This window comes from Amborella trichopoda, chromosome 9 (assembly GCF_054954075.1).
Source record: "Amborella trichopoda isolate Santa Cruz 75 chromosome 9, AtrichopodaSantaCruz75HAP2 v2.0, whole genome shotgun sequence".
In the NCBI taxonomy this organism is placed as follows: Eukaryota; Viridiplantae; Streptophyta; class Magnoliopsida; order Amborellales; family Amborellaceae; genus Amborella; species Amborella trichopoda.
In genome coordinates, this window is record NC_142344.1 from 43,398,501 (window position 1) to 43,413,981 (window position 15,481).

At 34.0% G+C, this 15,481-nt stretch overlaps 2 long non-coding RNA genes across 2 annotated transcripts; one reads left to right on the forward strand and one right to left on the reverse strand.

Moving 5' to 3' along the window:
• The first annotated feature begins 733 nt into the window (after positions 1–733).
• LOC148780538 (uncharacterized) lies at positions 734–14,758 on the forward strand. The gene is made up of 2 exons (XR_016041731.1): positions 734–959; positions 14,452–14,758. It is a non-coding gene; the product is annotated as an uncharacterized LOC148780538 (long non-coding RNA).
• LOC148780539 (uncharacterized) lies at positions 1,464–4,043 on the reverse strand. Its single transcript, XR_016041730.1, has 2 exons — positions 3,744–4,043; positions 1,464–1,779 (listed from the first exon to the last, which is right to left on the reverse strand). It is a non-coding gene; the product is annotated as an uncharacterized LOC148780539 (long non-coding RNA).
• Positions 14,759–15,481: the final 723 nt, after the last annotated feature.

Genomic DNA, 15,481 nt, shown 5'->3' on the forward strand with positions numbered 1-15,481 from the left:
TATATATATATATATATATATATATATATATATATATATATATATATATATATATATATATATATATATATATATATGGGAATGGATCCTGTCAGCCCACGAGCTGACAACTACAATATCAACCAACGGCCCTGATTGAATCTGGGCCTAATCCAATAGTTACGATATCTTTTCATATTTGAATTTTCATTTTTTTTTATATAAATTCAAATAACTTGAAATTTTGAGCGTCTAATATTAAAAAATGAGAAAATATAATAAAAATATAAAAAAATAATTCATAAAAAATAAATTGATCAAAATATTTCCAAAACTTTTTTGGGGTGTTTTGGTTTATTTATATTTTACTTATTATTATTTTTTATATTTTTATTAAGTACGTCTTTGATGAGTAAAATGTATATCTAAAATTTCAAGTGATTTGGATACGTAAAAAAAAAAAAAAATTCAAATACAAAATAAAGTGATGACCGTCATATAAGCCAATATTAAATCTAAAACAATGTAGATATCAGCTGATGAGCCATATATATATATATATATATGAAAAAAGATTTGATAAGCAGCCGAGGCTGGTACGCCAAGTGTGGGTATGGATTGTAGTTTTAATGGACGGTTGCAAATGAGTTCCAAAGTTTCAAATTTGGGATATTTAGTGCCGGTAAACCTGGGGACCCGTACACTCTATCCCATGCTCTTTAGGCTTGCAACCTATGCCTCTCTCCTCGAAATACTCTCTTTCCCCCTTCGCACGGAATACCCTCTCTCTCCCCCTTCGCACGGAATACCCTCTCTCTCCCCTTCCCATGGAGCAGCAGTGCCTCTCCCCATCCCTATTCTACCTCTCTCTCTCTCTCTCGCTCCGCTGCTGCACCAAACCCATCTCTGTCAATCTCACTCTGCAGCACCATATCCAGAGAACTAGTAGTGGGAAGGCAAGGCTTGTGCTTCAACACCAGGTATGGTATTTCTCTCTATTCTATTTCTCTCTCTCGGCCCTATAATTCGATTTTAATTCGGATTCGGATGAGATTTGAGGCTAAATTTGCAAGGGGTGAGGCCATACACAACTCATGTAAATACTTACTTAATTCGGATGAGATTTTTAGTGTCACATACAGTTTCCAATAAACTGTAAAACTATATAAGGCCCATCAATTGGATTTTAATTCGTATGGGATTTGACGCTAAATTTGCAAGGAGGCCATGCACAAATCCTGCAAATTCTTATTTAATTCGAATGAGATTAAAAGTATTTGATTTGAATGAGATTTGTGGTGCCATATATAAAGTTTCCAATAAACTCTAACATTATATAAGGCCCGTCTCTGACATGGTTTAATGTCTTTTCAAATAAACTGATATCCACTTATATTTTAAACAATGCTCTTGGGTCAACCCAGTATTATCAAACAGCTAATTCTGAAAGAGAAATGGCAAGAACAACATATAACAAAATTGCCTTTGATCCAAATAGAAGTATATTAAGATTGAGGAGTACACCTTACTATGATTACACGCTGCTCCTTTTTTATGAGGAGAAAGAAATATACATGTAAGATTGTGCAGTACACCTTACTCCTTTTTTATAAGGGGAAAGAAATATAAAACGCGAATCACTAAACTCATAGCTAATATGACTATGATTACACGTTTCTCAGAATTCCTATGGGCAATCGAATGTTGTTGATTGTCTAATAACTTGATCAATGACTCAAAGTTAGATGTTGTTGGCTCTAATATTGTGCAGTCTTGTAGATGAAAGTGCCATCTTCCCACCTACGCACAAGTAGAACACAATTTTGTGAATGACACTATCACACAATCTTCAAAAGCAAGAGCCCAATAACTATTCACACCAGTTAACATCCCATAGATAAAGCAAGTAATTTTAACAGCAATTATATTCTTAAATAATAGACATTGTGCACTAGAATCTGCTTTCATTTACAAGTAGGCCCGTCACACTATTTTAATAAACTAAAGGATGGTTCAAGTTCAATTGCAAGTAGGCCAACAAATATGAGGAAAGCTTACACAACATTCCCAGATCTAACAACAGTCACACCCACCATATGGCTATAGCTGTTACTTGAGTGATACTTTCTTGCTTGCTAAATTGGGATATGAATTTTGATACTTATTTTGATATCTTTAACTACTTCATCATAGATAACCTCATCGAGGGAGAGAGAGGGAGAGAGAGAGAGAGAGAGAGAGAGGAACACAAAATGTAAAGAAGAACCATGAGTATAAAAAGTTGAGGAAGAAGTGACGAGAAAAGAATAAGGATGAATATGGAGATGATAGTCTTGACATATTCACAAGGAATTGAACCAGCAAACTGCTACACACATGTTGACACCCCTAACAGTTAGAACAAATGACTGGCCCCCAAACATGAGCGAATATGCTAGAGAAAATAGTAACCCTCACAGAAGCATGAACTGGCCCTACATAAGTGCCTCTCAAGTTTCTACATGAAAATGACAGGCATAAACTATTGTTCCATGTAGATGCTACAAACTATTCACAATACGATCTTTTCCCTGGTTCTATAATTCATCCAAAAATTAATGAAAGCCCTAAGAAAATGATTATAACCTAGAGTAGTTCCATAAAAAATGCCATGTTCTGCTCATTAATGAAAATTTCTGCAACCACTGCCAATCCATCCATCATAGTAGGGTTAAGAGCTTCATGGGCAGACCAATCCAATGCTACCCAACTAACAATACCCAGAATTCTTACTCGCTAGGGACCATCTAATCCAATGAGGGTAACTAAGCAATGGCAATGGAAAATAAGGCAAATCACCTACCCCATTTTCTTCACTAAAACAAAATCCATTTAGCATCTAGAAATGGCATAAACCAATAACATTGCAGTATAAACCCACACCCTCAAACCCACTAAACAGTCCATATGAACCCCATATCCTCTGTTTCAAAGAAGTACAAAATCATAGAAGTCCCTAGAAGCATTAGAACATTTCTAGAGCTTTAAATTTCATAACTAGAAACATATATGGATTTTCATGGAAGAAATTTTTTGCACTAGAACTACATCTTCCTTTAACACAATAATTTGCACACAAAATGGAAAAATAATTGCATGCTATCAAGTTTACTGTGGAGATAGAGAGAGAGAGAGAGAGAGAGAGAGAGAGAGAGAGAAAAGAGAGAGAGAGAGAGAGAGAGAGAGAGAGAAAGAGAGAGAGAGAGAGAGAGAGAGGACTGTGTGGGGCGAGTGTGACTGTGAGAGAGAGACCCACCAGGGGGGAAAAAACTTTGGGCTGCCCCAAATTGAGAGAAAGAGAGAGACCCCTTGGGGCGGCCCCACATTGAGAGAGAGAGACCCCTTGGGCCAGTACCCTAACAAACAGATAGAGAGAGAGAAAGAACCAAAGCAGGGAGAGAACCAGAGAGATAGGGAGCCCCTTTTGGGCTGCCCCAAATTGACAGAGAGAGAGAGAGAGGGCCAATGCCCTAACAGAGAGAGAGAACCAGAGCAGAGAAAGAACCAAAGCCGAGAAAGGGAGAACCAGAGCCGCGAGAGAGAGATGGCCAATGCCCTAATCGAGAGAGAGAGGGCCAATGCCCTAATAGAGAGAGAAAGAGAAAGAGAGAGAACCAGAGCAGAGAGAGGGCTAGTGCCTTAATCGAGAGCAAAGAGAGGAAGAGAGAGAGAGTGAAAATCAGAGAGAGAGGGAGATCCAGAGCCGAGAGAGAGAAAGACCATACCTGATGTTCAAGCACAGGCCTTCCTACTGGTTCTTTGGTTATGGTGTAGCAGAGTGAGACTGATAGAGCTGGGTATGGTGCAGCAGCGAGAGCGAAAGGCAGGATAGGGATGGGGAGGGGCACTGCTGCTCCATAGGAACAGGAGAGAGAGGGTATTTCGTGCGAAGATGGGAAAGAGAGTATTTCGAGGAGGAAGGCATAGGTTGCACGCATAAAGAGCATGCGATAGAAAGTACGGGTCCTCAGTTTTTGCAGGCACTAAATGTCCCAAATTTGAAACTTCCGAACTCATTGGCAACTGCCCATTCAAACTACAATCCATCCCCACCAATGGTTTAGAAAACCGATCGGTGACCTGGATCAGGCACCCAAAAAATCGATCCGGATCTACGAATCGGCGATCCGGATCGAGAATAGGGTGAATCCGTCAGAATAGAGCTTAAAAAAAATTCGAAAAAATTATTAAAATTCATTATAAATATTTTTTTTTAGGAATTCAATAAGAAATGAGGGTACTCCATTAAGAATTTTCATGTTTTTGAATGAATATGCGAATATTGATATGTTCTTTCTCTGCATGAATCGCCATTCAACATTTCATTTACATCACACAAAAGGATAAACATAGAATTATCATGGAATAAGTATATCAACGTACATGGACTACAATAAAGCATAAAATTAGTAACATATGATCTAAAAATAAAATGATAGACGACGTTATTGTTCTTCTTGGTCACGCTGGTGCCATTGATTGAATTCGTTTAACAATTCATTGATTCGATCTAAAAACGAATCATCGATATTAGTAGGCGTCTGACTATTCCCAAATCCCTGAGTGTTAATGTTTTGTTGTGTTTCCAATCTAAAATCCCGAAGCTTTCCATCCTTCATGCTCACCTGCACTGTCGTGCTCATCCCTACACTGTTGCTGTTGGGACTCGATACGTGAATAATATGGCTGGGATAGAGTGGCTTCAGAATCATCATCTCTCTCATTTTCTCTTTGAATAATATGGATTAAAAAAAAAATTAACAAATTTTCAAAAAAATCGATCATGGATTAAAAAAAAAATATCACAAATTTTCAAAAAATTCTATCATGGATTACAAAAAAAAATTCGATCATGGATTAAAAAAAAAAAATTACAAATTTTCAAAAAATTCAATCATAGATTACAAAAAATTCGATCATGGATTACAAAAAATTTGATCATGGATTACATAAAATTCGATCATGAATTACAAAAAAAACATAAAAAAACAAAAAATTCCATCGTGGATTACAAAAAAAGAAAAAAACAATTCGATCATGGATAACAAAAAATTCAATCATGGATTACAAAAAATTCTATCATGGGTTACAAAAAAAAACAAAAAAACAAAAAATTCAATCATGGATTACAAAAAAAAAAACGAACATTTCGATCATGGATGACAAAAAATTCGATCATGGATTACAAAAAATTCTATCATGGATTACAAAAAATTCGATCATGGATTACATAAAATTCAATCATGGATTACATAAAATTCGATCATGGATTACAAAAGAAAGCAAACAAAAAAAAACAAAAAATTCGATCATGGATTACAAAAAAAGAAAAAAACAATTCGATCATGGATTACAAAAAATTCAATCATGGATTACAAAAAACTCTATCATGGGTTACAAAAAAAAGAAAAAACAAAAAATTCGATCATGGATTACAAAAAAAAAAACAAACATTTCGATCATGGATTACAAAAAAAAAACAAACATTTCGATCATGGATTACAAAACATTCGATCATGGATTACAAAACATTCTATCATGGGTTACAAAAAAAAAAAAAAAAACAAAAAATTCGATCATGGATTACAAGAAAAAAAAACAAACATTTCGATCATGGATTACAAAAAATTCGATCATGGATTACAAAAAATTCTATCATGGGTTACAAAAAAAAAAAAAAAAAAAAAATTCGATCATGAATTACAAAAAAAAAAAAAACAAAATTCGATCATGGATTACAAAAAAATCGATCAAGTATTACAAAAAAATCTATCATGGATTACACAAAACAAAAAAATAAAAAATAAAAAAAAAAATAAAATAAAATAAAATAAAATAAAATAAAAAAATTTGTACGAGACTCGCTGATTTACTGTAGGGGACTCACCGATTCCGTACAGTGAATAGGCGAGTCACTGTGCAGAATCGTCCGGTTCTCTCTAGAACGGACGATTCCCGTTTTTTTCGCCGACTCTATCTGTCCATGGCGATTCCCGAGTCGAACCGGGCGAGTCCGGTTCGACTCGGCATTTTTTTAAACACTGATCCCCACCATTGGCGTATCAGCCTCCTCGGATAAGGTTTGTATAAGAATGCCTCCTTATACTGTCTAATTCAAGTCAAAATAATAAAATTTACTCAAAGATGTCGTTTGGGCGTGGAAGATCTAATGATGGCTTTAAAATATCTTTTTATTTTTTATTAGAAAATTAAAATTTTGAAAAATGATACAGATCAAGCAGATCAATGAACATTTGAAAATTTTGAAAACAGACGGGTCAGATGTATTTTACCAGATATACTATTTTTTAAACTTGAAATTCTTTTTCTTTTTCATGTCCATTCATATTAAGGTCGAGATGATCAGTTGGAGGGTTCTCCTATGTGGAAACACTTTCCACTGTAAGGTTCTTGAGATGCACCTTTCCTCAACAATATAAGGTTGCAACCTTATATACAAACTTTTTCAGGTGAGTCAGTGGGGAGATGGCCCCTACCTTTTGTATGAATTGAGCTTGGGACGTAGCGTTGCAAATCGTTAAGCGCTAACCAATTCAGCTCGAGATCTTGTCCTTTTGGCCTATGAGTAGTGCACTAACATCGTATACGAATAGCACGGTCGTCAACATGATCCCTCGAATTAGTTTTGAAAGTCAGCAATTCATCTCTCTATATGTATTTTCTTTAAGTTTGCCCTAAAGTGACTTATTTATAGAGAAAAATGCATAGGTATCCTAGAAAATTAATCCTGGCCATTGATTTAATTAGGTATGTGATATGCAACATTGGGTTTTATGCCTTCATCCCTGCAAACCACCTAAGATCTTAGATGCCATATTTTCCGACATCCATTCCATTTGTATTGGATTTGTTAACAAATTTCTATTAGTACAGCTGGCGAATATATACTTTCACATATTTTGTCTCCTTTTTCATTTTATTTTCATCAATTTTGGGAGGAATTAGCCTAAAATTGGTGATTCAGTGAACATTTATTACATACTCGGTGTAAACCACAGTCTGCCGTTGACTATGGTTCAGTGTGGAGAGTGGTGCATACTAGTATATTGGGTTGAATTGAGGTTATTTTCTAAAGTTATTTCCTATGGTTTTAGGATAAATGGATCTAGGGATAACGTCGAATTCAAAATGGATGTCTGCATGGTTGTCAACAAGGTGTTCCGATATCTCTAGAAATTTGTAAACTATTCATGGATCATCTAGGAAATGATCTCTGATTGCAGGATGATATCAAAGCCCATGACTAAGCCTAGACCTTGAGAGAAGTATCAGACTCAGGGTCAAGGAATTAGGAACTGAGTGTCCTTATTGCTTTCTTTCACCCAGTGTTGATTGCTCTCAATTTGGGACATTGGAGGATGATGCACGCTTGAGATATGTATTTCCTTGATGAGAAATCGAGATGAGATTTCATAGTTGGAAATTGGCATGATTGATATATTGTCCTATCGGATCATGTAGCATGTTTGATGGTCCAACTAGAGAATCAAGGATATTCAAGCTAGTTGTTTGGGTGCATTCCAATGGTAATTAAATATGACCATTATTATTTTATGTAGAGGTGTATAAGATGATCCCTATTCCGTGTTACATCATATGAGAAATAGCCGGGCACCATGTGATGCTGAGTCCCTATATAGGCCCTGAGATTATAATAAGACATATGCTAGACGTTGCTACTTTAGCATGTCAGCCCCATGGTCATGTATGATTCAGTTGGGTGGAAGTAGAGCTACAATAATCGACAGGTAAAACCGGGGAAGACCATTGGCACACTATAATCGATGCCTTGAGAACCAGTGTGCAATATGACACTCCTAAGCTACAGAACAATCTTAAAGAGTTTTACTGAGGATGTTCCTTTACCAAATTATTTTTTGAACAGATGAAATATAATATATTATAATATTTACAAATGAATTTCTTGACTTCCATGTAAACAATAATTTAATAGATGAGTTGGACACGTGTGCACAAGAGGGTTAACTAGCCTCTTGAGTATAGAAAGTTTATGAGGGACTAGTTGAGATACTCAATCTAATGTTGCCAAGTGAGTTTAGTATAAGGTGGAGCATTTTTGGATATGAGAGAACAAGAGTTTCATGCCACTTTTTTTAAAAAAATTATTATGTGCTCCTTAAGGTTTGATGATTCATTTCTTTTGGTAACTCATTTGGGAGTTTCAGGTAGATCAACATGCAAGTGGGATAAGTGAGATTATGGTTTTTTGTTTTCTTTTTGTTTTGGTGGGTCGATCCTTAAGGACTCCACCCATTTGTTGGTGGAAGTGCCAATGTGAGATTTTGGACTTTATTTGTGGCATAGATATGCGATGAGAATCCTAATGACTTTAGGAGGAATTTTTTGGATAATAAAATATTTAGAAATGAAAAAAGTTTATATAAGTGGTAAATCTTATAATATAGAAATAAAGTACACCTCAAAAATCCACGGGAGAAGACTGTTTTGGTGCAAAGAAGCACACCAATTGATCAACTGGACTTCAAAATATATGGTTATAAAAAAAGATAATTCAAGTCTTAAAAATAGTATATCTTGTGATACATTATTTAAACTGTCCATTTTCAAAATTTTCAAATGTTTATAGATCCACTTGATATGACTATTTTTGCAACTTTAAATGTTATAATTATAAGAAAATAAATTTTCAAGTCATCATAAAACTTTAAGCACCCAAACTACATTTTTCAATAGCCTTTGAACGTGCATCTTACTTTGATTGTTAATGTGGATATCAAATATAAACTTTACTCTTTAGAAATATCCTTAGAGAGAGTTATCTAAATCTAGGACTTATATAAGGGAAAAGTTTATATAGAGCCGAGGCTCTAAACAATCAAATTTTAGCCTACCCGAAATTTCACTGGAAGAGTTTGTTTTGATGCTCAAATATCTTCAAATTGACCATCTCGACATCAAGATGCATGGACATTAAAAAAAAATGGATTTCAAGTTTTGAAAATAGTGTATTTTGTAACACAATTTTGGACCGTCAATTTTTAAGATTTTTAAGTTTTCATAGATATGTCAGTCTACACTATTTTTGAAGTTCTAAATTTAATACATAAATATAAAAATATATCTTAAAGCTATCACAAATATTTTCCATATTAAAACCACATTTCTCTACACTATTTGAAAGTAGGTTCTAATTTGATTATTTAGAGCCAAGGCTCTATACAAACCGCGCGCCCTTTATATAAACATATACAACGTGACGTGTAGGAGTCCTTCCATCTATATAAAATGGAAAATTATAGCGACACAAGATTACAACTCGTTCCAACCCTCTCTCTTTGTCACTTTTGTTTATGTTCTTCCTAACATAAGTTTCCCACTTTAGAAAATTAAACGTTCCTTACATCCCTTTGCGAGAACTCTCAAGCCATCTTCATCAAAGGGCTTGAGGATTTGAGCTATGTAAATAGTACTTTTGATTCTATTAATCAAAAGTAAACATGAGATTGTGCATATCAAACTTTCGAACTGTATGGACCACAATCAAAAGGATCGGAAGGAATAACAACAACCTCAAGAGGGTAATTGGGTTCGAGAAAAGGTAAGTCACCTTTACTTGATCAATTATTGTTTTTTTCCGCTATGTTGCAATTTGCCTGATGAGTCCAATCATAGTAGCCTAGTTAATGAATTTATCAAGATATTTTAAAGCATCCAGTTATTATCATTTTAAAAACCTTGGCGGATAATAATGAGTATGTAGTCTCAAACCAAAATTAGCTACGTAAGCTTAAAAAAAAACATTTCAACTGCCAAAAAGTAGCTCTAAAAATATCATTAACGCAATCAAGGAGCGATTTACAATAAAATGATAATAGATATGTAAGTTACAACTATCATGTTGGATAAGATTTTTAATAGTTGTCAACTTTGCCTTTTTTACATTTTGAACAATTTGTCTTTATTGTGTATAATTTTTTTTTGAATTCATTAACTTCAATATTTTACAATAAATAATGTCTTTAATTTAATATATTACAGTTTGAGAATTACCGGTTAAAATTTCTATTAAAAAGACAAATGCGATAATATCCAGTTAAATCATATTGATAATATCCCAATCAAGATAATTGTCACTGAGATAGGACTAGTCTGAGAATTTCTTCGTAAGAAAACTCTCCCAAACTAGTTTTTGGGGTGCTAGACCACCGAATTATATGGCTTCGCATGACCACCCAAGACGTGAGCATATCAAAAGGTCCCCATTCAATAGTGCAGTGAGTGGGATACTTCACATCTACTTTTTTAAGAAGGGTTTGGGTGTGGCGATAAACCTATTGCAGTTAGTGTACTATTCCAAAATCTATGTTGGGGATGGATTTCGATCTTCGGGTTTATCTTGAAAACCTTGAGGGAAGAGATGGACCTCCTCCTAGGATTACGGGCAGTATCTTGAGACTATAAATCACAAAGATTAGGTTTTTATCAGAACTGTGAGAACTCTATAAATTTATGTATCCCTTTCTATGGCTATGAAACCCTTCTTAAAGAGGGATGGAGGAGGTCGTTCTCCAACGTTCGACTTCCTCCTGAAATATCTAAGAAATCGTGAGCCTGTAATCTTGGGAAGTGGGTGGTTACTTTCTAGCCGTTCGATAACGGCAATTTCTCTCTTTAAGAAGTCTCTCTTTTTTAATGATAAGCATTAAATTATAATAGAGAAATATTGCACGTTTAAAGGCCCCATAGCCACACACACATACCAACATCTCTCACTTGGTCATGAGGGCCAGATATATTGAAATATCATAAAATCTTTACCACTTAATGAATTTAACATTTATGTACATATTTTTGTCATGAGGCTTTCAGGCAAGTGCGGTTATACATCTTATAACCAAAAATATCTAAAGTTATATCATAGTTTTTCACGCTAATGCGGTTTTTCCTCTCATGACCAAGACATAAAAAAATATCATATTTGGAAGTTCCTGACTTACATATTTCTAAGTTCCATCAAAGCTACATGCTTTGATAATATTTTTGCACTCAATCCCTTTGTTAAAGGGTCTGCAATTATATTTGAAGACGGCAAATAACTTACAGTTATTTTATTTTTTCTAATAATATCATAAATATAATGATAATCAATTTCAATGTGCTTACCATTGGAACTATAAGCTCCATTTCTAATTAATGAAATAGCAGTCTGATTATCACAAAAAATTTTAACAGGTTTGTCGGCTATATTTAGCTTCAAATCATTTATGAAGCGTTTTATCCAGATGGCATAAGTTGTAGCAATGCTACAAGCAATATACTCGGCTTCCATAGTATACCGAGCTGCACAACCTTGTTTCATATTAGACCAAGAAACATATCCACCTCCAAAGAGAAATACAATTCATGAGGTTGATTTTCTATCATCTGGGTCTCCTGCAAAATCTGCATCAGAGTACGCAGTAACCTCTAGGTTGTCAGCTTGGAAGTACAACTTGTAATTTTTAGTTTTCTGAATATATATGAGTATCCTTTTTACAGCTTGCCAATGAGCCATCTTAGGATTACTCTGAAATCTACTTACAAGACCATGTACATGACTCAAATCAAGTCTTGTACAAAACATGACATAATTTATGCATCCTATAACTTGAACATATGGAATTCTTTTCATTTCAACTTTGTCACTATCATTTAATAGACATATTTTCTTTGATAATTTCAAGCTTTTACAAACATATGTATCTATGAGCTTGCAATTTTTCATCTTAAATCTCTTTAAAACACTTTCTAAATAATTTTCTTGAGATAAATATAGAAGTCTTGAACTTCTATCTTTTGTTATCTTAATGCTCAATATATATGAGGCTTTTCCCATATCTTTTATCTCAAAATTGGAACTTAGCCATGATTTGGTATGGTTAATCATGCCAATATCATTACCGGCTATCAAAATATCATCTACATATAGTGACAATATAACAAAATTGCTCCCACTATTCAAGACATATACACAATGGTTTAACCTATTGGCTATATAACCAATTTCAATGATTGCATTATGAAAAGTAACAAAGTACCATTGCCTAGAAGACTGTTTTAGACCATATAAAGATTTCTTAAGTTTATATACTTTGTCTTCTTGGCCTTTAATTATATATCCTTCGGATTTTTTCATGTATATATCTTTTTTTAATTCTTCATTTAAGAAAGCTGTTTTGACATCCATTTGAAATAATTCTAGATCATAATATGCAACTAATGTAAGGATGATCCTAATAGATAAAAATTTTGCTACTAGAAAATAAGTTTCTACATAATCTATGCCCTTCCTTTGGGTAAATCCTTAAGCTACCAACCTAGCTTTATATTTATCAATGGATCCATTTGTATTAAATTTTTTCTATAGGACCCATTTGCAACCGATGGCTTTTCTATCTTTAGGGAGATCAACCAACTCTCAGACTTAATTTCTTTTAATAGAATCAAGTTCATCATCCATGGTTTGAGTCCAGTCTGCTGTGTCATGTGAGCTAGAAGCTTCACTGTAGCTACGAGGTTCATCTATTGTATCCTCACTCATTGAAGAGTAATTATCTTCATTCATAAATACATAAAATTCTTCTACAATCGTAGGTGGGGCTTTAGTTCTTTTAGGCCTATCTGGTATACTTGATTTAATTGAATCATTCTCACTAAATATAGAGGGAGTCTGAGAAACAGGGTCTTCCAGACCCTTATCTTTATCAATCTCATGTAAGTCAATAGACTTATTTAAAATATTTTCATCATTTATATTTTCTAAGAAATGAACATCACGATTCTCTACTAATGATCTAGTATAATGGTTATAAAATCTATACCCTTTAGAATTTTCTGAATAGCTTCTAAAAGAGCATTTTTATAGTTTTACTTTGTAATTTATCTCTATTTTGTGGTGGTATAAACACATGTGCCCAAGAACTCTAAACTTTCAAGATAGTAAGGTCAGGTTTCCTACCTGTCCGTAATTCATATGGGGTCAAGTGTATAAATTTAGTTGGAACACGATTAATGATATATATTCCAGTGTTGAGAGCCTCACCCCAAAAATGAGGTGATAAATTTGAACGGCTCATCATGGACCTAACCATGTCCATTAGAGTTCTATTTCTCCTTTCAGCTACACCATTTTGTTGTGGTGTATATGGCATAGTTGTTTGGTGAATTATACCATGCTCCTTACAAAATTCAGAAAATAAGGCAGAGCAATATTCACCTCCCTATCTGTTCGAAGAATTTCAATATGTCTGTCTAACTGATTTTCTACCTCAACTTTATATTCTTTAAATATTTCTAATGCATCTGATTTCTTACTAATTAGGTATACCTATCCCTACCTATCCCTAATGTGAATAATCGTCTATAAATGTTATGAAATATTTCATACCTCTATGTGTTTTCACATTTAATGGGCCACATATCAGAGTGAACAATACTAAGTAGTTCACTAGACCTTTTCCCTTTAGGGAAAGGCTTCTTAGTTAATTTACCAGAAATACATGGCTCGCATGTTTTGAACACAATTTCTCCTAAATTGGGGAACAAGCATATTTTAACCATTTGATTCATTTTGTCTTTATTTATATGTCCTAATTTTAAGTGTCATAAATATGGATTATCCGTGCACATAAAAGTATTAAAGCATCAATATAACCAGAAAATGATGAACTTTTATAATATTCAGCCGGTACAAATTGTCAACTTTAGTACCGTACACCAAAGCTCTAGAATGCTTCTCAATGGGAACTCGACCAGACCTGAACCTTATTTCATAACCCTTTTCGTCTAGCCTTGGGACAGAAATCAAATTGCGCCTCATATTGGGGGCATACAATGTATCAGTCAATAAGATATTTATTCATCTATGTAAACACAGCTTAAAAGTACCAACACCTAGTACATCGCAGCAGGTGTCATTTTCCATATAAATCCATTGGTTACCGGCTACAATATCTTTCAATTATGTGAATCCATTCTTGGTCCTTGAGACATGTCGAGTGGAAGCTAAGTTGACCCACCAATTTCTCAGGTCATGATCGGCAACTATTGATTCTAGGACTACGCAGATTAAGTCCTTTCTCTTATTTTGATTATTTCGAACAAGGTTGTTATTTTGGTTCTTATGTTTATTTTCCAGCTTAGGACAATTAAACTTGATGTGCCCAATTTCCTTATAATAAAAACAGGTCTTCTTAACCTTATTCTTTTGATTTTTAAAATTTCTCCTCATTCCCTTATACCTATTATTTTTCTGATAATTGAAAGGTTTCTTGAGGATCTGAGAAGATGAACTTTGGGCAAAGTGGAGCTCATTTGACTTCTTTCTCATTCTTCTCTCAGCTTCAATACTAACATACGTGGGAAAATTTAACATGGATATCCCTTGTGCAGAATGATTCAATGCAATTACAACAGACTCCCAAGATGGAGGGAGACTATTAAGGACAATGGACACTTGCATGCGATCGGGGATTGGATTCCTAGCTGCAGCAAGATCCTTTGTGAGCACTGTCATTTTATTGACATGCTCGGTCACTGAGTCCGTTTCTTTCATTCTGTAAGAATTATATTTTTCTAACAACAATTGCACATGGGTCTCAGAAGTGGTCCCATACTTTTCAGATAGGGCGCCTATCATACTTTCAGCTGTGGTGTAATCCTCAAAGACTCTAATTAAATCATCTTCCATAAAGCTCAACATAGTAGTCATAGCTACTTTGTCATCTTATAACCATTTTTCAAGTCACCTTCTGGCTTGACCATTGATATTAGGCTCTAAAACTGATGGTTATGTTTCTAGGACATAATCTACTCTATCTTGAAAAAGAATATATCCAATTTTTCTTTTCCACATAGAAAAATTGGTCCCATTGAGTTTTTCAAGTTTGGATAATTCTGACATGACTAGCCTATATGCTATTTTAAATTTTTAGATAATACCTTAAAGTTCAAAAACAAATTTAATTGTGTTTAAGAAAAGGTTATCTACTAGCTAAATCAATAAGTTTGCTGACTCTCAGTGAGGTGCAACTACAAAGAAAATTTTTCTCAAACTGTTTAAGTTCGCACTGCTGTGATGCAACAAAAAATTAATAAAGTAAGGCAACAACTACTTTATTTCATAAGAATAATTTTCATAAATATGTGAATATGTCTTAGCACAAGATAGAGAGTCTACAATGATATTTGATATTTTTCAACAAAAATATGGCATTGCATAATCACAAAAAAAAGAAAAATTCACAAAATCAAGATCATGAAACTTTCCAACTTAAAGTGACCAAAGCATAGGATAATTATGCAATGTAGCTACAATTATTATGCAAATAAAATATGAAGAAAATCCCTAAATTATAGGTCACAAAAATAAAATAAATAAATACTTGATAATAAGATTCAATAAAAAAAAATGCACTAATTT